The sequence below is a fragment of the Schistocerca gregaria genome, chromosome 7 (genome assembly GCF_023897955.1).
Source record: "Schistocerca gregaria isolate iqSchGreg1 chromosome 7, iqSchGreg1.2, whole genome shotgun sequence".
NCBI lineage: Eukaryota > Metazoa > Arthropoda > Insecta > Orthoptera > Acrididae > Schistocerca > Schistocerca gregaria.
The window spans coordinates 499,337,048-499,362,446 of record NC_064926.1 but is presented as its reverse complement, the minus strand read 5'-3'; the positions used below and the strand labels follow the sequence as shown (position 1 = coordinate 499,362,446).

Here is a 25,399-nt window from a genome sequence, read left to right as displayed (position 1 = left end):
ACTGATCCAGGCTGTCAAGAAAGCACTGTGTAACCTGGTGGTGGCTCAATAACGGTGTTGGCTGTGCTTTCATGGAATAGACTAGGTCCTCTGGTCGGAATGAACCGATTATTCACTGAAAATGGTTATGCTCGGTAACTTGTGGACAATATGCAGCCATTCATGGACTTATTTTTCCGAAACAATGATCTCATGTCACCGGGGCACAAAAATTTGCGACTGGTTTGGAGAACATTTTACACAATTTGAGCGCCCTATATCAATCGCATCGAACATTTATGGGACGTAATCGAGAGGTGAAATCGTGCACAAAATTCTGTAGCGGCAAAACTTCCCCAATTATGGACGGCTACAAAGGCAGCGAATAAATAACTGAATAAGCGAACTTTACGTAACACTTCTTTTTGTTCTCGTCTCTTTGTTAATGCCATTACTATGTACTGCTGTTACGAGCAGTTCATATATGTGTAGAATTAACGTTTTGCGTTCGCAATCAATTTATTTATCGAAACTGTGAACAACCAGAGACAAAATTGACGTCTGGAGTTGGAAGCAATCTGAGACCGATGATGACTTGGTTGTAGGTAGGTGAGTGTTATCCTTGAATGACTGTGTGTTCATTCGCAGTGGTTTGGACAGAACTTCTATTTTGTGTACTAAGTGGTAGCTTGCTTTAAATGTAGTTCAATGTCAGTTAATGAAGGTGGGTAAGAGAAACACTCCTGTAATGTTGTAATACAGTATTAGTGGTGTGTGACCTGACTGAGACACTTATATTAAACAAGTAGGCATAAAGCTGCGAAACGACATGAGATGAGACGAGGACATATAATTCGTTGTATGAAGGGCGAATGGCGGTTTCTTAGGAGAGTTCTGGGAAAGAATAGTGCATCTAGAGTGGCAGAAAAGAATCGGCACAATCAAGGAGGTCAATTTAGTAACAAGGTAGGTGACAGATAGTTGGTCGTTGTAAGAGTATGTGATAACAAATTCAGACCAAATGAAAGAACAATCTCAGAGTAAAGGGTGCACAAACAGTCGCATCAATACACATTGTATCCCTCTTTGGCGTTAACACAGGCGTGTATTCTCATATGCATTGTTGTTATGGTCGTCAGTCCTGAGACTGGTTTGATGCAGCTCTCCATGCTACCCTATCCTGTGCAAGCTTCTTCATCTCCTAGTTCTTGCTGCAACCTACATCCTTCTGAATCTGCTTAGTGTATTCATCTCTTGGTCTCCCTCTACGATTTTTACCCTCCACGGTGCCCTCCAATGCTAAATCTGTAATCCCCTGATGCCTCAGAACATGTCCTACCAACCGGTATCTTTTTTTTGTCAAGTTGTGCCACAAATTCCTCTTCTCCCCAATTCTATTCAATACCTCCTCATTAGTCACGTGATCTACCCATCTAATCTTCGGCATTATTCTGTAGAACCACATTTCAAAAGCTTCTATTCTCTTCTTGTCCAAACTATTTATCGTCCATGTTTCACTTCCATACATAGCTACACTCCATACAAATACTTTCAGAAACGACTTCCTGACACTTAAATCTATACTCGATGTTAACAAATTTCTCTTCTTCAGAAATGATTTCCTTGCCATTGCCAGTATACATTTTATACCCTCTCTACTTCGACCATAATCAGTTATTTCGCTCTCCAAATAGTAAAACTTCTTTACTACTTTTAGTGTCTCATTTCCTAATCTAATTCCTTAAGCATCACCCGACTTAATTCGACTACATTCCATTATCCTCGTTTTTGTTTTGTTGTTGTTCATCTTATATCCTCCTTTCAAGACACTGTCTATTCCGTTCAACTGCTCTTCCAAGTCCTTTGCTGTCTCTGACACAATTACAATGTCATCGGCGAACCTCAAAGTTTTTATTTTTTTCCATGGATTTTAATACCTACTCCGAATTTTTCTTTTGTTTCCTTTACTGCTTGTTCCATATACAGATTGAATAACATCGGAGGGAGGCTACAACCCTGTCTCACTCCCTTCCCAACAACTGCTTCCCTTTCATGCCCCTCGACTCTTATGACTGCCATCTGGCTTCTGTACAAATTGTAAATAGCCTTTCGCTCCCTGTATTTTACCCCTGCCACCTTTAGAATTTGAAAGAGTGTATTCCAGTCAGCATTGTCAAAAGCTTTCTCTAAATCTACAAATGCTAGAAACATAGGTTTGCCTTTCCTTAATCTTTCTTCTAAGATAAGTCGTAAGGTCAGTATTGCCTCACATGTTCCAATATTTCTACAGAATCCAAACTGATCTTCCCCGAGGTGGGCTTCTACCAGTTTTTCCATTCGTCTGTAAAGAATTCGTGTTAGTGTTTTGCAGCTGTGGCTTATTAAACTGAATGTTCGGTAATTTTCACATCTGTCAACATCTGCTTTCTTTGGGATTGGAATTATTATATTCTTCTTGAAGTCTGAGGGTATTTCGCCCGTTTCATACATCTTGCTCACCAGATGGTAGAGTTTTGTCAGGACTGGCTCTCCTAAGGCTGTCAGTAGTTCTAATGGAATGTTGTCTACTCCCGGGGTCTTGTTTCGACTCGGGCCTTTCAGTGCTCTATCAAACTCTTCACGCAGTATCGTCTCTCCCATTTCATCTTCATCTATAGATCGCTTATACAACCGTAAAGAAAATCGTTTTTTCCTCGTTCCATTTGCGAGTGTAACAAAAAAAGAATGAGTAGAAATGACAGACAGTACTTTTCGTCACGCCCTGTTCTGTGGTTTTACGAGTATGTATGTAGATAGAGAATTGGAATAGGTTGTATAAAAGTCTAGCTTATTTTAAATGTGTAAAAAAAATGAGAGATTAACCGGGCGTTTACGGAATGCTAGCTCTGAGTCTTGTCGTGCTGTGCAGAGGTTACGAGATGAAGAACTGCTCGCCCACCATACGTGGAGGGCCGTGCCAATGCTGGATTCAATATGATATTCGCTTTCGATACCAGTAACTAAAATTACATCGAGACCTCGATAAAATCAGATCAGAGTATCAATACCGACTGACTTGATTGTGTTTTTGAGTATTTTTAAGAATTTCCTTAACACCAAAAGATTTCTTTAAAATACAAGAAAAAACATTGAAATTATGAGAAATTTGAGTGAACTACAGTTAGTATAGAATTAAATACAAAATTAAGCTGGTAGGTTCAAGTATTCCAATCACAAATAAAATTACAGATCATTATATAATCTTTTTGCTACGTATATGTGTCGTCATTAGAAAGCATTAATGAAGTGTTACATTAAGCTACAGGAGTTACATTTACATTTAGTTTATTTCTGGTAGAAATAAATTTAGAATTCAAGACAAAAATGAGAATTATGCTATATCTGAATGAACAAGCTTGAGTTTAAAAAGAAATTCAAATGCAGGCAGTAAATGATAAATATACCAAATAAAAAAAATGTACAGTGGATTGGGATAAAGTTCATACTACTGTACAAACTCGTGCTATAATTACAGGAAAAATCGTTTTCCTAATGGGAAGTCATATTTAGTTGAAACATTCTTCTTCCGATAAGGTGCCCAAAAGTATCCCTTTTCTACTTGTTTGCCGGAAATTTGGTTTCTCTTCTCAGGTGATTATTGCGCCAGCAAAAAAAAACAGTAATAACAGTTCCGTGGGGATCAAGTCTCTCAATTGGTCACCACTTCATCGAGCGGCGTGTTCCTAATCTCGCCAACTAATCCCAGTACCCACGGTTAAACGTGGAGTTCTTCAAATAGCTCTAAGCACTATAGGACTTAACATCTATGGTCATCAGTTCGCTAGAACTTAGAACTACTTAAACCTAACTAACCTAAGGACATCACACAACTCCCACGAGGCAGAGAAAATCCCTGACCCCACTGGGAATCGAACCCGGGAACCCGGGTAAACGTGGAGTTCGAACCACGTGTCGCTCCTGCCGCATCGTCACGGCATCGAGAGGTGGAGGCTAGCTTACAGGCAGACTGAAATATTTCGAGGTGCATCGTAGATTCGATACCTCTCCCTTCAGTTTTCCACGCACGAACTTAAAGCACTTGACCAGCAGACGCGAGAAGCAACTGTGAATCATTATTTTGCGCAACACACTTCGATATTCCCGATCGTGTTTAATATAAAGTAGCAGAAAATATCGATTACTGTTTATCTGTACCGATACAACAGTCATCGGAGGCAAGTATTGATAGTTACTCATATCAGCAATATCGGAACGTCGATACACGTGGGCCAGTTTGTGAAGGGAGAGCAGAAAGAGGCTGCTGGCGGTTGCTGCAAAGTAGCGAGTGAGCAGGTATTAGTTGCGCCAGTAATTAGGCGGTGCTCTCCACCTGCCGATAAGCCGTCGGCCCGTGTGCACCGTGTTGTTATCTCGTCTCTCTCTCTCTCTCTCTCTCTCTCTCTCTCTCTCTCTCTCTCTCTCTGTGTGTGTGTGTGTGTGTGTGTGTGTGTGTGTGTGTGTGTGTGTGTGTGTGTGTGTGTGTGTGTGTGTGCATTCGCGGCTCGGTAGCAGCGACGCTGGAGTCGAGCGACACTACGCCGGCTGCAGTTGCTGCGTCGCTTCTGGGAGGTGGGTGAGTACTCCAGAGTGCCATGCCCAAAACTTCCAACAGTCCCTTTCAGGCATTCTTCTTTTTCAGTGAAACACAACAATAATTGAAATAATCTGAATACAACTTCACTAACCTTACCTCGGGAAATCACAAAATTACGGAAGTGACTCGAAGAAAACACCATTGTTCAATGACTAATATTAACTATTTGTTGTTGTTGTTGTTGTTGTTGTGGTCTTCAGTCCTGAGACTGGTTTGATGCAGCTCTCCGTGCTACTCTATCCTGTGAAAGCCTCTTCATCTCCCAGTACCTTCTGCAGCCTACATCCTTCTGAATCTGCTTAGTGTAGTCATCTCCTGGTCTCCCTCTACGATTTTTACCCTCCACCACGGGTTGGGGAATGGAGGTAGGCTGTAATGCATTGTAAACTGCTCCGCACGTGGGGACAGCCCTCGACGCCACCCACGAGATTGGCATGCCGATTTTTCGTCAGGCCTCTGAGAACCACGATGTTGAGCGCCCCTCACCTAAAACTATCATCATCCATTTCTCGAAAGTAGAAATCCGCTCCTCGGTGAATGAGCCAGTCGAGATTGCTGCGAATCAGTTCCCCGACTGCCCGGACGTTGTTGCGCGTGTTCAGTGTCGGGCGTTCCTTCCCTATTATCACCAGACACTCCCGTGCGGCTTTGGTCAAATTCTTGGCACCATTCCACTACTGTTGAACGCGACACTGCATTTGGACCGCTTGAATTTCGTGGTATTTTAAGTGGAGTTCAGACGTTTTGCCCACGAGGATCGTGCTGTCACGCTTACTCCAACTTCGGAGTACGTTTCCAGTTGCTGCACCATTTCTCTCGCAATCTGCGCTGCGCCAGTTACATCAATGTCCGCAGGGAGCCCTGAACATGGACCACTCTTCATGTGATGTGGTCACGACATGTGTAACCTAGTGGCTAAAGTCCCTTCGTATTTCTTCATCTTCATCTACATCTACATCCATACTCCGCAAGCCACCTGACGGTGTGTGGTGGAGAATACCCTGAGTACCTCTATCGGTTCTCCCTTCTATCCCAGTCTCGTATTGTCCGTGGAGAGGAGGATTGTCGGTGCGCCTATGTGTGGGTTCTACTCTCTCTGATTTTATCCTCATGGTCTTTTCGCGAGGTATACGTACTAGGGAGCAATATACTGCTTGACTCCTGGGTGAAGGTATCTTCTCGAAACTTCAACAAAAGCCTGTACCGAGCTACTGAGTCTTCCACTGGAGTTTATCTATCATCTCCGTAACGCTTTCGCGATTACTAAATGATCCTGTAACGAAGCACGCTGCTCTCCGTTGGATCTTCTCTATCTCATCAACCCTATCTGGTACGGATCCCACGCTGCTGAGCAGTATTCAAGCAGTGGGCGAACAAGCGTACTGTAACCTACCTCCTTTGTTTTCGGTTTCCATTTCCTTAGGTTTCTTCCTATGAATCTCAGTCTGGCATCTGCTTTACCGACGATCAACTTCATATGATCATTCCATTTTAAATCACTCCTAATGCGTACCCCCAGATAATTTATGGGATTAACTGCTTCCAGTTGCTGACCTGCTATATTGTAGCTAAATAAGGGATCTATCTTTCTATGTATTCGCAGCACATTACACTTGTCTACATTGAGATTCAATTGCCATTCCCTGCACCATGCGTCAATTCGCTGTAGATTCTCCTGCATTTCAGTACAATTTTCCATTGTTACAACCTCTCGATATACTACAGCATCATCCGCAAAAAGCCTCAGTGAACTTCCGATGTCATCCACAAGGTCATTTATGTATATTGTGAACAGCGACGGTCCTACGACAATCCCCTGTGGCACACCTGAAATCACTCTTACTTCGGAAGACTTCTCTCCATTGAGAATGACATGCTGCGTTCTGTTATCTAGAAACTCTTCAATTCTATCACACAATTGGTCTGATAGTCCATATGCTCTTACTTCATTAAACGACTGTGGGGAACTATATCGAACGCCTTGCGGAAGTCAAGAAACACGGCATCTACCTGTGAACCCGTGTCTATGGCCCTCTGAGTCTCGTGGACGAATAGCGCGAGCTGGGTTTCACAAGACCGTCTTTTTCGAAACCCAAGCTGATTCCTACAGAGTAGATTTCTAGTCTCCAGAAAAGTCATTATACTCGAACATAATACTTGTTCCAAAATTTTACAACTGATCGACGTTAGAGATATAGGTATATAGTTCTTCACATCTGTTCGACATCTGTTTTTGAAAACGGCGATGACCTGTGCTCTTTTCCAATCGTTTGGAACGCTACGCGCTTGTAGAGACCTACGGTACACCGCTGCAAGAAGGGGGGGCAAGTTCCTTGGCGTACTCTGTTTAAAATCGAACTGATATCCCATCAGGTCCAGCGGCCTTTCCTCTTTTGAGCGATTTTAATTGTTTCTCTATCCCTCTGTCGTCTATTTCGATATCTACCATTTTGTCATCTGTGCGACAACCTGGAGAAGGAACTACCGTGCAGTCTTCCGCTGTGAAACAGCTTTGGAAAAAGCCATTTAGTATTTCGGCCTTTAGCCTGTCATCCCCTGTTTCAGTACCATTTTGGTCACAGAGTGTCTGGACATTTTGTTTTGATCCATTTTGTCAGTCGAGCTACTGGCAATCTCCCCGACGGGCACTGAACTTTCCACGGAACCACAATCCAGGCCTTCTTTCAGAGTAAGCAAATCTTAACTGCTCTTTGAACACAGCCAAGTCATTTCACCAAGTCTAATAGGGAAAGCCGTTGTTGATCTCTGATGTGTGTAGACTCGTCCAAAGCCAGGTTCATTGCTGAACGTTCAAAAATATTGTTTTTCTCAGATTATTTATAAAATAGGCTGTTCCAACATTACTGCCCAGGACATGGACATTACTGGGTGGTCACAGCCCATCGACAGTCATGCACAATCGGATGGTCTGCCCTCGGGATGGTCACGTTGTACGCGTCCACTGAATGCGGGAACCATTTGGCCACCCACTGCGAGAATCCGCTAGGGCCCTTCTGCCCGAATATAGCCACTGATAACAGAAATTTGTACCTCTATTGTTAAGGGTAGATGCAGGACAAAATTGCAAAAAATTCGAATTTTTTATTGCGTAATTTATTACACTGATTCTTTAAGAATAACATCACAAAGTTTCAAAATCGAATTCTGGCTAGAAATATGTTTAAAAAAAGTGTGTTTGGGCGTCTGCGCCTGCCACGACTCCTTTTTCTAAGCTGTGATCCACATCATCTCTTCGCTAGAAATTTTTTGTGCCTCAATTTTTCTTGCACACAATAGAAACAAACTGCATACGATTCTAGAAGGCTGTGAGAAAGATTATCTTTGCTTGTTTCTTCTTTTACAACGTGTTTTTTTAATAGTACATGCTGCAGACTTATTTCAGTTTTGCTCGAAATGGATCATAACAGTGGATGCTTGTTAATAAAAGTGAGGAAATGTAAAATTTCGCGTGTAAAAGGTACATTAAATTTAAATAAGTGTAAAAATGGTACTCCTAAGTGTTTAGAACAATTTTCGACAAAGTTACTGAGTTAGTGAAGAAATTTATGAAGCTGTCTACAGTGCCAAAGACGAGTTTTCCAGTTAATTCAGGTTAACTGACTTTGAAATACTTGTCAATGTGATTAATGTTTCATGTGGATGTGGTAATTGTGGGTGAAATGGCCTTACACTCTTTGATGACAGTGACAGTATTTGTGTCATCGTTTGTTGTGAAGATAGCTGCATTTAATGCCTGTGTAGTGTTCAATAGTGGAAATGTAGGTGGGATTAAGTGTCTGCAGAGACTAGGGTTCCATCCAGATGAATTCACACTGAAGATACTCTGAAATTTTGGCGAAGCGTAACTGGACAAAGCTGAGGCAGCAGAAGAAGAAATGCAAAACTTGGCTAGACAAAGGAGGCTGTGGAAGAGATTACGCCAAGAAGACGACGAAGAGAATAAAGATTATGGATATGGACAGCATTAGTCACTAGAGGCGAAGAAATATTGTCAAAAATTGAAATAAAAACTTTAAATGCGAATTGCTGTTAAGTGACTTTCTTCAGCTGCCTTTTCGGAGGAACTATAAAAGCTTAAATCCTGAAATTAGGCGAAGTTCTTAAGAATTACTCACTGAATAAATGTAAATGCCGTGTGACTAGGGCCTCCCGTCGGGTAGACCGTTCGCCGGGTGCAAATCTTTCGATTTGACTCTACTTAATCCTGTTCAGCATTTTTCCGTTATTTTTCTTTGAGAAAAGTTATCCTTTAAAATCTAAGAATAATAGAGCAGTCCTGGGTAACAGAAAACTGAAAAATTCATTTTAAAGCAACCTTGATCTTAAACAGAAATGTGTTCCACGCTTTTTATTAGCCTCTTATGCAGATGTAAAATGTGAGAGTCCAGTTTTATTGTTTGATTAATTTACGAGATAAGGTACATTATAGAAATAATTGTAATTAAAAATTCAAATTCTTATAAAATGTAAGTCGATGCCCATTTTGAAACAAAAATAGCCCAGAATATCAAGTATGTTGTTGTACATAATAGTCTCAAGTTTTACTATTTTAGCTGTAATATTTTTATAGACATTTATATGTGTTTAAGTACAAGAATGTACTTTTCCCTACGTTTTTCGCTGAGTGTATCAGTGAAGACTTCCTAAACCAAATCAATAAGCGAGTCACTAGACTCAGACAAGAATGTTCTGTTGGAAGCGAAAGTGCTTTTACTGGCTGTAACTCACATCTAGGTTACTTCTGATTTTTTTAAAGAATTTCAGTCCCTTGATAGTATGCAGCAGAGTGGATGTGCCAATTGGCATAGCGGACACGTTCAGTGAGTTAAACGTACTGAGTAGGTAGCAGTGAAGAGAAGTTAAGTTATAAATATGGTGAATCGGTTTATGTGCAGAGCGAGGAGGACAGAAAAAGCATAAAAATGTAAGGATAAAAGGACATAAATAAAATTATATAGACCCCGATATGACCATTAGATGCCACGAGAGGCAGACCTGCTGGTATCAAAGAAGGCAGTGAGTGTTATGTTGTCGTTAGAGAAGTAGTAACAGAACAATGGCAGCAGAGCTAAGTGACGTCATTGTTAGCTATTGATTGGAGATCATCTGAGTAACAAATCCATCAGGGACATAGCAACATTTCTAAAGCACCCCAAGTCGACCGTTGGTGATGTAATGGTGAGGTGGAAATGCGAAGGAGTGATCACACCTAAACCGTGGCCAGAAAACTGAGGGACAGCAACCGCCGAGCATTGGGGAGGGTGCAAGGTCTCTGTTGGATTCCTTTCATGTTAATTTCTTAAATCTGTTGTCATTTACGGCATAAATCCCTCTTCTAAATTTACTGTGGTGTTTCTGACTCTATCTGGGAGGGGACTGAGCAGTGGAACTCGTTACTTTTACACATAAACAAGAAAGATCTGTCACACTACTCCACTTTAAAACCCAGTTTATATGTAATTCATGTCACACAGTCTCATACGGAACCTACACCCGCTTTTGTTTTATATATACTGTATATGATAAGATACTGTCATCCCCCTTCCCTTCTGCGTGAAAGGATGAATGAGAAAATGTATTTCTAGTTGCATGCTTGATGGTAGCAGACAAGCCTGTCTGCTAGAGAACAGTAGGACCAACGTCGGAACAGGTAGCTACCCTTTCTAGAAGCAAAGAGGTTTCTATTCTTAGTATGGTCCTGTCCGTCCCTTGTCATGTTGGTACAGGGAGCTGCCTCTCTGGTCACTTTCGTTTGTATTTGTAAAGCACGCTCGGTAGGAGCGCAAGTCAGTCTGTCTGTGGCGAGCGTCTGAAGTGGTAAGATCTCCGGCTAACTGTGTGTCTGCTATGTCCGTAGGGCAATGGATTTCTTAAGTTCACCCTAACTGAAACTTTAATCACCTTTATTTCAGGTTTAGATCTAAAATATCTTACGTTATTTAAATTTGCAACGCAGTGTGATTGGAGTGTGAAGTTCTGAATATGTTCCAGTAGTTGCTTTGTCACTAATTTGTGAGTAAAGTGGACCCACGTGTTGATGATCCGTAACTCTAACTAAGATCATCAATCTTAAATGCGAATGTGCGTGAGATTATAACGTCTCATCTTGACAATATTTTTCAATATAGCAACTTTTATGTTCAACCCACGTGAGGTGTACTTTGTGAGACCAGTACCACGTGCTTATACAATTGTTTGACCCATCAGGTTAATAGTAAGACGATAGTAACCAGTTCGAGGTTTTTGTTTTGTAAATTGCGTTTCGACGTAATTTATTTTAATTATCAAAATTATTATGGAGTTACACTCCTTGTGTAAACCAAGTTGACCACGTGAAGCATGTGGTGTTACCATCAAAGTAGCCCTCAGCTATTCTTTTCGGGAAGATTTCACAGAGTGTTAGTATGAATTTAGTATACCAGTGTGTGGTAATTTCATGACGGGCAGGATTGCGCTACGAACGTAACTTCTTTGGGTGAAGATTGAATTGGTTGGTTGTGGTTAATTTCCTCTTGCATATGTTTCAACGTTCTTCGTGTGTTATTTTATGAATGCAGTGTTGTATGCAGTCTCTCAATCTTAGCTCCATATTTAATGTGTTCCGTAAGATTACAAACTCATATTTTCACAATCCTAAATAAGGCACCAGTTTAGTTATGAATCAAGTTTGATATGCTGAAATTTTAATGGAACAATGATCAATGTTAAAACAAATGTCCAAATATAAACTGACTTATTTCTTTTTATTTAAATTCTCTTATATATAAATCACCGGTTGTCGTAAGATGACTATTAAAAGATTATAATTAATGTTAGTCTGGTTGGGAATTTGGTAAGCTAGACTGGGTACCTGGTGAAACAGTTGCTCAGTAATGCAAGGTGAACTTCCCCACATACCTCACAGCTTTTAACTCGCTTTTATTGTCTTGATTATCAGCACCGCTTTCAGAACAACTTAATGCATCAACATTAAGAGGGTGGTTGTAAAAAATCGCGCGAAGTCATCAGAAGGAGACACTCGTGAGTGCTGCCACACGTCCAGCCCTGCGCAGGGAGTGGCGAATGGAGCACAATGGTCGAGCACCACCTCATGAGCCACGCGTTTCTGTAGTCAGTGACGAGCGACGACTGGGGTGGTCTGAAGTGGGAAGCCGCTCGACAGTGGATGGCTGGAAGCGAGTGCTTTGGCGAGATGAGTCATCTATTAGTGGACATTAATATGGGGTGCGTTCACTCTTTAGCTTTGTGGCGGCTTTAACTCTATTGGGGACGCTACCAGTTAGGCGTCCGTCGCCTGTGCAGGAATGGCAACCTATTCTTCCTCGTAAACCAAAGACCAGAGAACGACGCTGGGTTCTGGACAAAAGTGGACGATATAACTTATCCCAAAGGTATTTCCTAGGGTTAAGGACGGGAATCGGAGCAGGCCAGCCTACTTCGGAAACGCCGTTGTCCGCAAACCATTACCTCACAGAGGCTGCTTTATGACAGGGTGCAGCAGCGTCCTGTCCTGTACGTAGAACACAATGCTGTAGCATGTGTTATCCAACACTACACCCACCGTACTTCGCTTTATTATTATTCCCGAGTCAGAAAAATACGATTTACAGCAGCCGCTCACTACATATATTGTATTTGTTACATGTGCTCAGTACTTTTCAACCTCCAAGGGCTTGGAGTGGCTTGCAGGAAATAATTCTTCGTGCAGAATTTAGGGCACAAAGGGCATTGAAGCATGTGGCTTGTGGTTTGTCCTTGTCCACAATCACAGGATGTGTCTTCTGTTATGAAGCCCCATCTCTTCAGGTTGTCTCTGGATCGTTCAACCCCTGATTGTAATCTATTTAAAGATTTCCTTGCCAGCCAGCTTTCATTGTGTCCAGGAGGTAGTTCTTCAGCTTCTGGTATCCATCCGCGCAGGTGAGGCGTCGACTTCTTCCATAACTCCAGCCTTGCCTTCTCTGGTGAAAAGCTGAGCTTGTCGGATGTCCCCAGGAAGCTCTTTCGCGAGCTCAGCCGTTACTGTGGTGTATCATGTCCATACAGTGTATGGGCACTGTTCTGTTCCACTTTCAGTCTCTCGTTGTTGGCAGCCACTGCTCTGCGTACCCACGGTGGCGCTATTCCAGCCATGTAGTAGAGCTTATCAGTTGGGTTAGGTCTTAAGCAACCTGTGATCAACCTGCAGGTTTCGTCGAGAACAGTGTCTACTTGTCTGGTATTAGCTTACCTGTACCAGACTAGGGAAGCATATTCGGCAGTAGAAAAGCACATTGCCATTGCAGAAGAGCGAATAGGTTGTGGATGTGAGCCCCACTGAATCCCCGCTAGTTTGCGTATTAGGTTGTTTCGAGCGGAGGTTTTCATTTTGGTGTTCTTGCAGTGGGTTTGGAATGCCAGAGTTCTCGAGAGTGACTCCCAAGTATTTAGGGGCTTGATGATGCTGCAATTGGATACCTGACCATCAACAAATAACTCCTTAGCTTCCCTGTTACTTAGGTTAAAGGCATACACTTGTGTCTTCGAAGGGTTTGGTCTGAGTTGGTTCCAATTGTAGTAGCTTGACAGTGTTCTAAGTGCAGTTGTCAGGTTTCTTTCCACTGTTTGAGGGCATCAGCTATGCAAAGCAAGGCTAGCTCATCTGCATATAAAAATCTCCTCGTGCCCGAGGTCATTGGCTGGTCGTTGGTATAAATTTTGACGAGGAGCCAAGACACTTCCCTGAGGTAGACCATTTTTCTGCTCTCTCCAGCGACTGCGTTGTCCTTCAATTTCAACAAAAAACCTGCGGTTTTGGAGGAGGGCGCTGATTAATCTAACTAGGTGGGCGTTCTTGACCATATTGTATAACTCTGCATGGACAGTACTTCACTCTCGTCGCTACACATGATGGCAGGTAGCGATCTCCAGGCATTCGCCAAATCCAAACCCTTCCACCACATTGGCACAGGGTACAGCACGGCTTATCACTCCAAATCAGTCGTTTCCAGTCGACATATACATGGATATTCTGCAAATCACACTTAAATTATTGGCACAGCGTTAATCGAACCATCTTCAAAATATTTCTCTATTATTTCAATCTGGAACAGAGCGCGAAAGAAACAAACACCTATATCTTCCCGTGCGAACTCTGATTTCCCTTATTATCTCCCTATATAAATATTTTTGCATTCGGAGGAGTTGGTGATTGAAGTTTTGTGAGAAGATTCCGCCGCAACGAGAAACGCCTGTGTTTGAATGATGTCCACATCAAATCCCGTATCACGTTGGTGACATTCTATCGCCTATTTCGCGATAGTATAAAACGTGATCGTCCTGCAATACATCAAAAGAGGACAGATGAGCGTAGTGTAGGCAGTCTCTTTCGTACATCTGTTCCTTTGTATTTAACTGATTTTACGGCCTTTAGATTTGACTAATTTGTCGCGTAACCCAAGTTTAAAGCATTCCTTTTGGCACTCACGTAGATCACTCCACAATTTTCATTATTCGCGGTCAATCGCCGATTTTCGCACCATACACTTATCTTTTCTAAATCGTTTTGCAATTTTTTATCTTCTCATGACTTTACTAGACGATAAACGGCAGCATCATTTGCAGACTGTCTAAGACGGCTGCTCAAACTGGCCCCTGAATCGTTTTTTTATAGATAAGAAACAGCACATGGCCTGTAACACTATCTTGGGGAACGCCAGAAATCACTTCTGTTTTATTCGATGACTTTCCGTCCGTTACTATGAACTGTGACCTGTCTGACAGGAAATCACGGATCCAGTCACATGACTCGGACGATATTCCATAGGCATGCAATTTCACTTCAAGCCGCTTGTGTGCTACAGCGTCAAAAGCGTTCTGGAAATCTGAAAATACGGAATAAATTTGAAATCCCTTGTCAATAGCATTCAACACTTAGTGTAAGTGAAGAAGTAGTTGTCTTTAACAAGAACAATGTTTTCAAGATCGGCGTTATTGTGTGCCAGTAGACGGTTCTCTGCGAGGCACTTAATGAGGCACCAACACAACACAACACAGCACAGCACAGCACAGCCATCCGCTAGCCAGTGCGCTGCCCGTTTACGCCACCACAAGCCTCGCCTCACTCAGCGCTGACTGCAGAAGTGTTTGGCTTGTGATGAGCTGCTCCACCTCTACACCACGTTCTTTTCAACTCCCTACGAACTTCCATTACGCTATTGTAGTTTGAGTGACTTCTTCTACTGACGTCTTCTTGGTGTTGTGATCGTGAAGTTGAAACGCGAAGGGATACTCACAGGCAGACCAACAGTCGACTTGAGCAGCTTTAGAAGCGTTAAAACGTCCCTGATGTAGTGTTACTCAGGCGACGTCCAATGTCCGAACTCTCTGAGCTCTCATGACCGGTCCACTGCACTCTTACTGCTTCTCTGCTGACAACACAAAACCCCCCGCTTCCTTCTGTACCGGTCAGTTCCACATTACGTAGGGTTGTCCGGATACTTTTAGTCAGAAAGCGTATTGTCACAAGACATGTTCATCTTGTTGACAGACGGTCCTTTGTGAAATACTAAATATTCAATTTTCAGTTGATTATTTAATGCATTTTTCAGAAACGACACAACTGAAGCATACGTTTTGAAAGCAATTACGTCGAGAAGACAGGCCATACCTTATAATTTTGTTCCAGGTAATCACGCGTTTCAAGTCTTTGTCTTAAATGACAACATCAAATAAAATTTCTTAAGGTAACAGAAAATAATGTATCTGATTATCTTCATGTAATTAACTTGTCAGTTACGATATTTACAACACATTACCGAAAACGTGAGAAACAATTAGAAATTCAGACCAACAGAAAAGACAAAGTAGCAGCTTACAGCAATGGTTTCAAAAGAAAAGCGCGTAAAAAGGACTGAAAGGTACAAATGGTAAGAGAAAGATTGTGTGATGTGATGTGAAGGAAGAAAAAGGAGATCTAGTGAATTAAGGAAAGAATTTGGCCGAAAAGAAAATAGCAGGCGATAAAAAACTGAAATTGGCACATGTTCCTGAGTTGGCCATAAAAACTAATAACCATTACGAACTAAAATTCTTAGATTGTCCAGCGGTTGTAAGTTTTGTATGTTGATGTAAAATATGGTAGCGAACTGCATACCGGTCTGCTAGTGGCTGCCGGCTAATGTGGCCGAGCGGTTCTAGGCGCTTCAGCCCGGAACCGCGCGGCTGCTACGGTCGCAGGTTCGAATCCTGCCTCGGGCATGGATGTGTGTGATGTCCTTAGGTTAGTTAGGTTTAAGTAGTTGTAAGTCTAGGGGACTGATGACCTCAGATGTTAAGTCCCATAGTGCTTAGAGCCATTTGAACCATTTGCTAGTGGCTGCTGGTCAGTGTTCCATAGCATCTGTGCTGCTGGCTTATCATTTGATTACAGTCCCAACTACATAGTTCAGCTATTATGCGGACACTTAGAGGTCGCTCCTGAACTACCGCTGCCAACCGCAGCAAACAGTTGCCCTGTAGCCACTACCGAATGCTTTGTGTTCTCCAATTTCCTTTACGTTGTGAATTGGTTGTTTTTTCTTCTTTTTTTTTGTTCTAATTTTGAATTGAGTGAAGAGACTAATCCTCGTCCATAAAGGGATTCGAAGAAAGAAAAGCACGTGAGTCCTGTGACCGTTACGTGGCAGCCTTCGAGAGCGAGGCGGAGCTATTTCCGCGTAACGCTCTCCCTCGGACAGACCAAGTTCTCGTTTGTTTGTGTGTGTGTGTGTGTGTGTGTGTGTGTGTGTGTGTGTGTGTGTGTGTGTGTGTGTGTGTGTGTGTCTGAGTTTGTTTTCATCGTAGATCCAGCAAGGTTTTTGCACCCGGCTCGTTATGTGTGCCATATGATAAACGCCTTTGCACACGGCACAAATGCTTGTGGAAGGTTTCTATTCATCACAGTGTGTGAAGAGCAATTAGGCATGGCAGAAAGTGTACTGCCGGAGATATCAAATGCGGCAATAGCTGGTTCACTCTTATCTTGCACCTTATCACCGGTATTCTGTCTATTTGCTGGTGGTGTTGTCCTTTCCTCCTCATTTTTGGCGAATTGTTAACAAGTTAATGTGATTGGGCCTTGCCTCTAGATACTAGAGGGATGCATTTCCTAAACTAGACAAACTTCCGTTTGTCTAGACAGCGGGGTCACTTAATGTCAAAATCACATTCGCCGTGAAGGGTGCAGAGAGGCATTAATATGCGCTGGGAACACGCAGGGCATTCTATTTTTTGGGAACCGAAGTAGTGTCTCAGCAATTTGTTCACAATTCTCCCATACATCAGTTGCACTGCTTTTATCAAAACGACGTGGAATGAATCGTTTCGCAGGCTACAAACACAGAATGTATTTGGCTATTTACAGATTGCTAAATACCTCACTGCCTTAAATTAATAAGAAAAAAACATACGAAACTTCAATAATACTCATATAATAAGTTACACATTTAGCTTTAATTGTTATAGCTGCACATGAAACTAGCTTTTAATTAAAAATTCGCCTTTGGAATGGAGGAATTGTCCGCACGAAAATTTCCTTTCCTGGCTGTCAGACATGTTATGTTGATGAGTAGCCTTGTGGCGTAAGACATCACTACTACTGTCAAATTGTGATTGATTATTTATGACTAATACATGAAGAGATGCCAACAAGATGACTGTGAGTCAACACTGCCTATTACTCTCACTGCTTGCTTTTGTGCAGTCAATACTGTGATAAGTTACCTCAGAAAATTATGATACGAATGGAAATGTGCAAAATATAGGGTGTAACGGGCATAACTGCAAATATTTCTAGTGGTTGCTGAGGAGGGCATACTGAACAACATTGCGTTATTTGCAGACTAATAATTATAGCCATTACAACTTGTATGTTTTTAGGTTGGTTAGTAGCTCTAGGTACGTGTGGCAAGAGCAGGCCAGTAATGCTTATTTTTCCCTGGGCAGCAGTTCAGGCATTTAAGTGTAGCCGCGTGGTCACAAAACACAATCAGTACTTACAGGCTTAGTCGGCTTAGTGGTGTAGTATAGCCGTGTATAAAACATCAGGTTGTGAAGTTTGTGACACGTTTGTGGGCACTATTCGACACGGGGGAAAAGCAACCAATACACTGCGTGAGTATATTAAGCTATAGCATACAAAAATATCTCCACTTATGCCTGTTACACAGTGTATATTCAAATGTTGATTTGATTGTTTCCAAAAGTAACAATTATATGAAGAGAGAAATCTATGTAGCTCGTTTTCTTTGAGCACTTTAATAATGTGTTTCTTCCAGTGCAAGTTTCCATCACCTGGTGGTCTATTGGAAAGCCACGTGCCTGGAGACCAAAAGCTCCCAGGTAGAATCCTGGTTAGACCACGGAATACTTCAGTCTGCGTTTAACCTAGCCTTCACCTCTCAATGACGTGAAGACTCACTAGGAAGGACACGTGATGCAGATTCCACGTTAAACTGTAGGTCCCGTTTCCCCAGTTGGTTAAGGGGGCCACGATAGGGACACACATGTCACCGATGTGACGTCTAATTGAAAGACACGGTCGTTGAGCCACACACTATTATTAATTATTATTTCTTTCCTTTCTCAGACGTTATGTCTGGTTAAAAATGGAAAGTGACGCGGACCTTGATCAAGAGTGACTTCCTTTTAACTGTATGGTATATGTTACATTGCATTTAGGAACTTTCGGGTAATTGAACATATATCAATAACTACAGATTGATGTAGTTGTATATATACGTTTGGATGTAGCTGTATTGCGTTGATGTACTGGTAGATATTGCGTGGTATGGCTCCTGTAGTTGACAGTATAATTGGTATGATGTGAACTTTATCCTGATGCCTCATGTCCTTGACTTCCTCAGCCAGTTGGATGTATTTTTCAATTTTTTCTCCTGTTTTCTTCTGTATATTTGTTGTATTGGGTATGGGTATTTCGATTAGTTGTGTTAATTTCTTCTTTTTATTGGTGAGTATGATGTCAGGTTTGTTATGTGGTGTTTTATCTGTTATAATGGTTCTGTTCCAGTGTAATTTGTATTCATCATTCTCCAGTACATTTTGGGGTGCATACTTGTATGTGGGATCGTGTTGTTTTATTAGTTTATGTTGTATGGCAAGTTGTTGATGTATTATTTTTGCTACATTACCATGTCTTCTGGGGTATTCTGTATTTGCTAGTATTGTAGATCTGCTTGTGATGTGATCTACTGTTTCTATTTGTTGTTTGCAAAGTCTGCATTTATCTGTTGTCGTATGGGGATCTTTAATAATATGCTTGCTGTAATATCTGGTGTTTATTGATTGATCCTGTATTGCAATCATGAATCCTTCCGTTAACTGTATATATTGCCTTTTCTTAGCCATGTGTTGGATGCGTCTTCATCGATGTGTGGCTGTGTTGGATGATACGGGTGCTTGCCATGTAGTGTTTTCTTTTTCCAATTTACTTTCTTCGTATCTGTTGATGTTATGTGATGTAAAGGGTTGTAGAAGTGGTTATGAAATTGCAATGGTGTATTTATATGAGTGATTGCTTTGTGTAGTTTGCTAGTTTCTGCTCGTTCTATGAAGAATTTTCTTAACTTGTCTACCTGTCCATAAAGTAGGTCTTTTATGTCAATAAATTCCCTTCCTTGTTCCTTTCTGCTTAATGTGAATCTTTCTGTTGCTGAATGTATGTGATGTATTCTATATTTGTGGCATTGTCATCGTGTAAGTGTATTGAGTGCTTCTAGTTCTGTGTTACTTCATTTCACTACTCCAAAAGAATACGTCAATATTGGTATAGCATAAGTATTTATAGTTTTTGTCTTATTTCTTGCTGTCAATTCTGTTTTCAGTATTTTTGTTAGTCTTTGTCTATATTTTTCTTTTAGTTCTTCTTTACTATTTGTATTATCTGTTCCTATTTTTTGTCTGTATTCTAGATATTTATAGGCATCTGTTTTTTCCATCACTTCTGTGCAGTCGCTGTGGTTATCCAATATGTAATCTTCTTGTTTAGTGTGTTTTCCCTTGACTATGCTATATTTCTTTTCCGAAAGCCATATTTATATCATTGCTGAATACTTCTGTTATCTTTAGTAATCGATTGAGTTGTTGATTTGTTGCTGCCAGAAGTTTTAGATCATCCATGTATAGCAAATGTGTGATTTCGTGTAGGTATGTTCCAGTAATATTGTATCCATAATTTGTATTATTTAGCATGTTGGATAGTGGGTTCAGAGCAAGGCAGAACCAGAAAGGACTTAATGAGTCACCTTGGTATATTCCACACTTAATCTGTATTGGCTGTGATGTGATATTATTTGAATTTGTTTGGATATTAAATGTGGTTTTCCAATTTTTCATTACTATGTTTAGGAACTGTATCAATTTAGGATCTACTTTGTACATTTCCAATATTTGTAGTAACCATGAGTGGGCTACACTATCAAAAGCTTTTTGGTAATCAATGTATGCGTAGTGTAGCGACCTTTGTTTAGTTTTAGCTTGATATGTTACCTCTGCATCTATTATCAGTTGCTCTTTACATCCACCTGCTCCTTTGCAGCAGCCTTTTTGTTCTTCATTTATAATTTTGTTCTGTGTTGTATGTGTTATTAATTTCTGTGTAATGACTGAGGTTAATATTTTATATATTGTTGGTAGGCATGTTAGGGGGCGATATTTTGCGGGGTTTGCTATGTCTGCTTGTTTTTAGGTTTCAGATAAGTTATTCCTTGTGTAAATGTATCAGGGAATGTGTATGGGTCTGCAATGCAACTGTTAAATAATTTAGTTGGATGTGAATGTGTTGAGGTGAACTTCTTCTGCCAGAAATTTGCTATTTTATCTTTTTCAGTGGATTTCCAATTGTGGGTAAAATTATTTGCTCAGGTGAGTTAATATTGCAAAATTATCACTTCAGGCATTTGTGGTATCATCTTGTATGTGTCTGTTTCTGCTTATATCCACCGTGCACGTCTGTTATGTTGTACTGCGTTTGACCATATGTTGCTCCAGAAGTGTTCCATGTGTGTTATGTTTGGTGGATTGTCTATTTTAATGTGTGTGTTATCTATTGTCTGGTAAAATTTCTTTTGGTTTGTGTTGAATGTTTGGTTTTGTTTCCTTCTATTTTCACTTTTTATGTATCTTCTAAGTCGTTTGGCCAATGCTTGTAATTTCTGCTTCTTTTCATCTAATTGCTCTATCGCTTCTTGCTGTGAGATTTTACCTAACCTTTTTCGTTTTTTGTCTGATATTTCATTTCTTATAAATTGTGTTAGCTGTCCGATGTCTCTTCTCAGTTTTTCTATTCTCATCTGTAGCATGTGTTGCCATGCTGCTTTTGTGGGTTTCTTCTGTGTGTTGGTTGGTTCTGATCTCAGCCTAGTGTGTATATTTAGTGTAGTGAGTGCTCCTCTATAAACCAGTAGTTGTAACTCTTCCATAGTTGTATTTTCATTTATTTTGTTTTGTATGATTGTGTTGATAGTTATTGTTGTTTCGACTTGTGGGTTATTTGGTGGCCTATGCAAGAATGGTCTAATGTCTGTATTTGTGTCTTTGTATTCTATATATGTCAGCTGAAATTTTTCTTCTATATCTAACATGTGTGTCACTTCATGTTCTATTTGTGCTTATTCTGTTGCCTGTCTTAAGATTAAGTTTTCCTCTGATTGTTTAATTGATGCGTGTTGTTCTCTGTTTGTTTGCTCTGGGATGTGTGAGTCCGTTACTGTATTTTCTTATTCTTCTGATTGCATATTATTTTGTTCCAGTGTTTGTTGTTTGATGTTTTCTAGTTCTGAGTGGGGTATCCTGTTGTTTCTGATTATTACACGGATCTGATCAGCTAGTCATTGTTCTGTTAAAAATTTTAATACTGGGTGTCTGGTAATATATGTTGTGTATACTTGTGATCTGTATCCAGTTGTGTTGGTTCCTAAGTTTGTTGCTTGGTAAGAACAGAACATGAGGTGTCAGTTAACTTCATCTGACCATCTCACCCTGTGTCTTTGCTTTCCTTCTAGGGTGGTTGCAGGAAGCATAGCCTGCAAAACACCTCTATTTTGATTTAAATTATTTTCCGCGTGGCTAGCAGTTTGTTACCATTGTGGACGGGCATAGGGTTCAAGCGTCGTCGCCGACCATGACAGCGCTTGTCCAAGCCTTCATTAGTTCTGTCCTGAAGCAACTAATCTCACTAAAAGGGGGGGGGGGGGTTAGCCCTATTAGTGGTTTGTTCTTTTCGTCGCATTTTACGACTGGCAGAACATGCCGGAGGCCTATTCTTTTCCAGGGCCTCCACGGGGTTTATTATTATTATTTTTACTACTATCGTTATCAAACCTTGTTGGAGTTATTCCTTTTGTTGTACAGAACTGAATAGAGTAACATAGAAGTAATATATATGGTGCGGTGAAGCAGCTCAGATCAATTAATAAAAGCAAACATTCCATTCTAGACAGTGTACAAATCAGATTCCTCTCAGAGTATGACGATACAACAGCTCTGCACCTAGCAGTCACACACAGCGGCTCGCCCCGATGAAAAATGCGTAGCTGAAGGCAGGAAAGGAACTACCTCGAAGAAACGATCCGTTGACAGATGGTCAGCTCGGAACAGGAAAACATCATTCTTGTGCAACACAAGCAGCTCTTTATTCTCATGAAATAGTGAATGCTATTGATAGAGGACCTCAAACTGTTTCCATATTTCCAAAATGCTTTTGATGATTAGAGGCTACTGGCATTTTCTGTGACCTGTCAAAACCATATGAGAGTGTTAATCGCAGCATTCTGTTGAGTAAATTAGAATATTATGGTGTCACCGGCAGGTCTGCGAAATGGTTTGAGTCTTAGTTATCTAACAGGAAACAAAGGGTGTCGTTGCGAAATACCTGCGCAGTAAGCATTCAGTCTTCTGAATTGGGGATTGGGGATTAATTAGATGTAGTGCTCCTCAGGGTTCTATCTTGGGTCACTTGCTTTATCTTCTGTACGTTAATGACCTCTCGTTTGTTGCATTGCCAGATGCTAAGTTTATCTTTTTTCCTGATGATACAAACATTCCATAAGTAGCAAGTCAAGTACAGATTTAGAAATGGCTGCTAATCTAATTTTCACTGACATTTATAAATGGTTTAACGCTAGTTCAGTGTCATTAAATTTTGAAAAGACTCACTGTATGCAGTTCAGGACCTGTAAGAGATTTCTTTCCAGTATGTGTATAACATATGAAGACATGCACATCGAAGAGGTTGACAGTGTTAAAGTTCTGGGATTGCAACTCAATAATAAATTCATTTGGGAAGGCCACACCACAGAGCTGCTGAAGCATCTAAACAAGTCTGTATCTCTAGTGAGAATGATGTCAGATGTATAGGATATGCTTATTTTGATTCTATTATGTCATACAGGATCATATTCTGGGGCAACTAGACAAACCGAGCAAAAGTTTTTAGCGTCCAGAAGTTTTTAGCGTGCAAAAGTGTGTAGTAAGACTGACTTGTGGTGTAGAATCAGGAACGTCACGTGGAAACCTGTTCCAGAAGCTCTGCGTTGTAGCCACTGCTCGTCAGGACATTTATTCCGCAGTGAAACTTGTTGCAAGTAACACATCACTACTTCCAATAAATAGCTCAATACCTAGTATCACTGCTAGGAATAAGACCAATCTACACAGAGAGACCTAAAAACACTTACGTTGGTCCAAAATGGGATATAGTATACAGGCACAACATTTTCAATAAATTTCCAGCAACCGTTAAAAACTTGCTTTAGATAAAGCACAGTTTAAACAGAGGGTGAAAGACTTTTTGATAGGCAACTCCTGCTCGATAGATAAATATATTATCAGGGACTGTTAGACCAGCTTAAGGGTAAAAACGTCTGTTAGATTTCAGTTTTGACAGCACTTCGTCACAACAGATTAGGCATTTGGTGTACGATAAATTTATTAAAAGTGATAACTGTGTTCCATTCTGACAGTGTATTAATTGTGTAAATATTATCAGTAAATATTAGCACTCCCCGTGTTCTGTATTATAAAATTTTAGCAGTAAATATTGGCAGTCCCGGTGTTCTGTCATGTAGTCAACTACACTCCTGGAAATTGAAATAAGAACACCGTGAATTCATTGTCCCAGGAAGGGGGAACTTTATTGACACATTCCTGGGGTCAGATACATCACATGATCACACTGACAGAACCACAGGCACATACACACAGGCAACAGAGCATGCACAATGTCGGCACTAGTACAGTGTATATCCACCTTTCGCAGCAATGCAGGCTGCTATTCTCCCATGGAGACGATCGTAGAGATGCTGGATGTAGTCCTGTGGAACGGCTTGCCATGCCATTTCCACCTGGCGCCTCAGTTGGACCAGCGTTCGTGCTTGACGTGCAGACCGCGTGAGACGACGCTTCATCCAGTCCCAAACATGCTCAATGGGGGACAGATCCGGAGATCTTGCTGGCCAGGGTAGTTGACTTACACCTTCTAGAGCACGTTGGGTGGCACGGGATACATGCGGACGTGCATTGTCCTGTTGGAACAGCAAGTTCCCTTGCCGGTCTAGGAATTGTAGAACGATGGGTTCGGTGACGGTTTGGATGTACCGTGCACTATTCAGTGTCCCCTCGACGATCACCAGAGGTGTACGGCCGGTGTAGGAGATCGCTCCCCACACCATGATGCCGGGTGTTGGCCCTGTGTGCCTCGGTCGTATGCAGTCCTGATTGTGGCGCTCACCTGCACGGCGCCAAACACGCATACGACCATCATTGGCACCAAGGCAGAAGCGACTCTCATCGCTGAAGACGACACGTCTCCATTCGTCCCTCCATTCACGCCTGTCGCGACACCACTGGAGGCGGGCTGCACGATGTTGGGGCGTGAGCGGAAGACGGCCTAACGGTGTGCGGGACCGTAGCCCAGCTTCGTGGAGACGGTTGCGAATGGTTCTCGCCGATACCCCAGGAGCAACAGTGTCCCTAATTTGCTGGGAAGTGGCGGTGCGGTCCCCTACGGCACTGCGTAGGATCCTACGGTCTTGGCGTGCATCCGTGCGTCGCTGCGGTCCGGTCCCAGGTCGACGGGCACGTGCACCTTCCGCCGACCACTGGCGACAACATCGACGTACTGTGGAGACCTCACGCCCCACGTGTTGAGCAATTCGGCGGTACGTCCACCCGGCCTCCCGCATGTCCACTATACGCCCTCGCTCAAAGTCCGTCAACTGCACATACGGTTCACGTCCACGCTGTCGCGGCATGCTACCAGTGTTAAAGACTGCGATGGAGCTCTGTATGCCACGGCAAATTGGCTGACACTGACGGCGGCGGTGCACAAATGCTGCGCAGCTAGCGCCATTCGACGGCCAACACCGCGGTTCCTGGTGTGTCCGCTGTGCCGTGCGTGTGATCATTGCTTGTACTGCCCTCTCGCAGTGTCCGGAGCAAGTATGGTGGGTCTGACACACCGGTGTCAATGTGTTCTTTTTTCCATTTTCAGGAGTGTATTTTGATAGTCTCCTGACAAATGATTAGAGTGGTGAGTATTATATTCAAGTTTTTATGTTTTTCATGTGACATTTTCTGACTTGTTCTACACCAACTGGAATGATCTCATTTTTGGATCTGTGGAACGAAAAGTGGATCTGATCTAATCTAATACCGCTCCTGACTCGCAGCTTCTAAACAACTTGCACCCTATGGAACATCGTCTCAGTTGTGCGTTTGGGTAGGTAATTT

General features: G+C 41.8%; 2 protein-coding genes across 5 annotated transcripts in view; one reads left to right on the top strand and one right to left on the bottom strand.

Annotated features, from left to right (window-relative positions):
• Window positions 1-25,399, top strand: part of LOC126281658 (zinc transporter 1) — a 556,713-nt gene that overhangs the window by 239,596 nt on the left and 291,718 nt on the right. Inside the window, exon 1 of one of the 4 annotated variants that reach the window (XM_049980805.1) lies at window positions 4,554-4,591. The exons of 2 other annotated variants lie outside the window; for them this stretch is intronic. The gene's annotated coding sequence lies outside the window, so the exon portion shown is untranslated. Of the gene's footprint in view, window positions 1-4,553; window positions 4,592-25,399 lie in introns of those variants that run through there. One more of the 4 variants, XM_049980804.1, reaches the window with a different exon arrangement.
• The window catches only part of LOC126281656 (protein SPT2 homolog), a 518,200-nt gene that overhangs the window by 382,823 nt on the left and 109,978 nt on the right, over window positions 1-25,399 (bottom strand). The window lies entirely within an intron of this gene.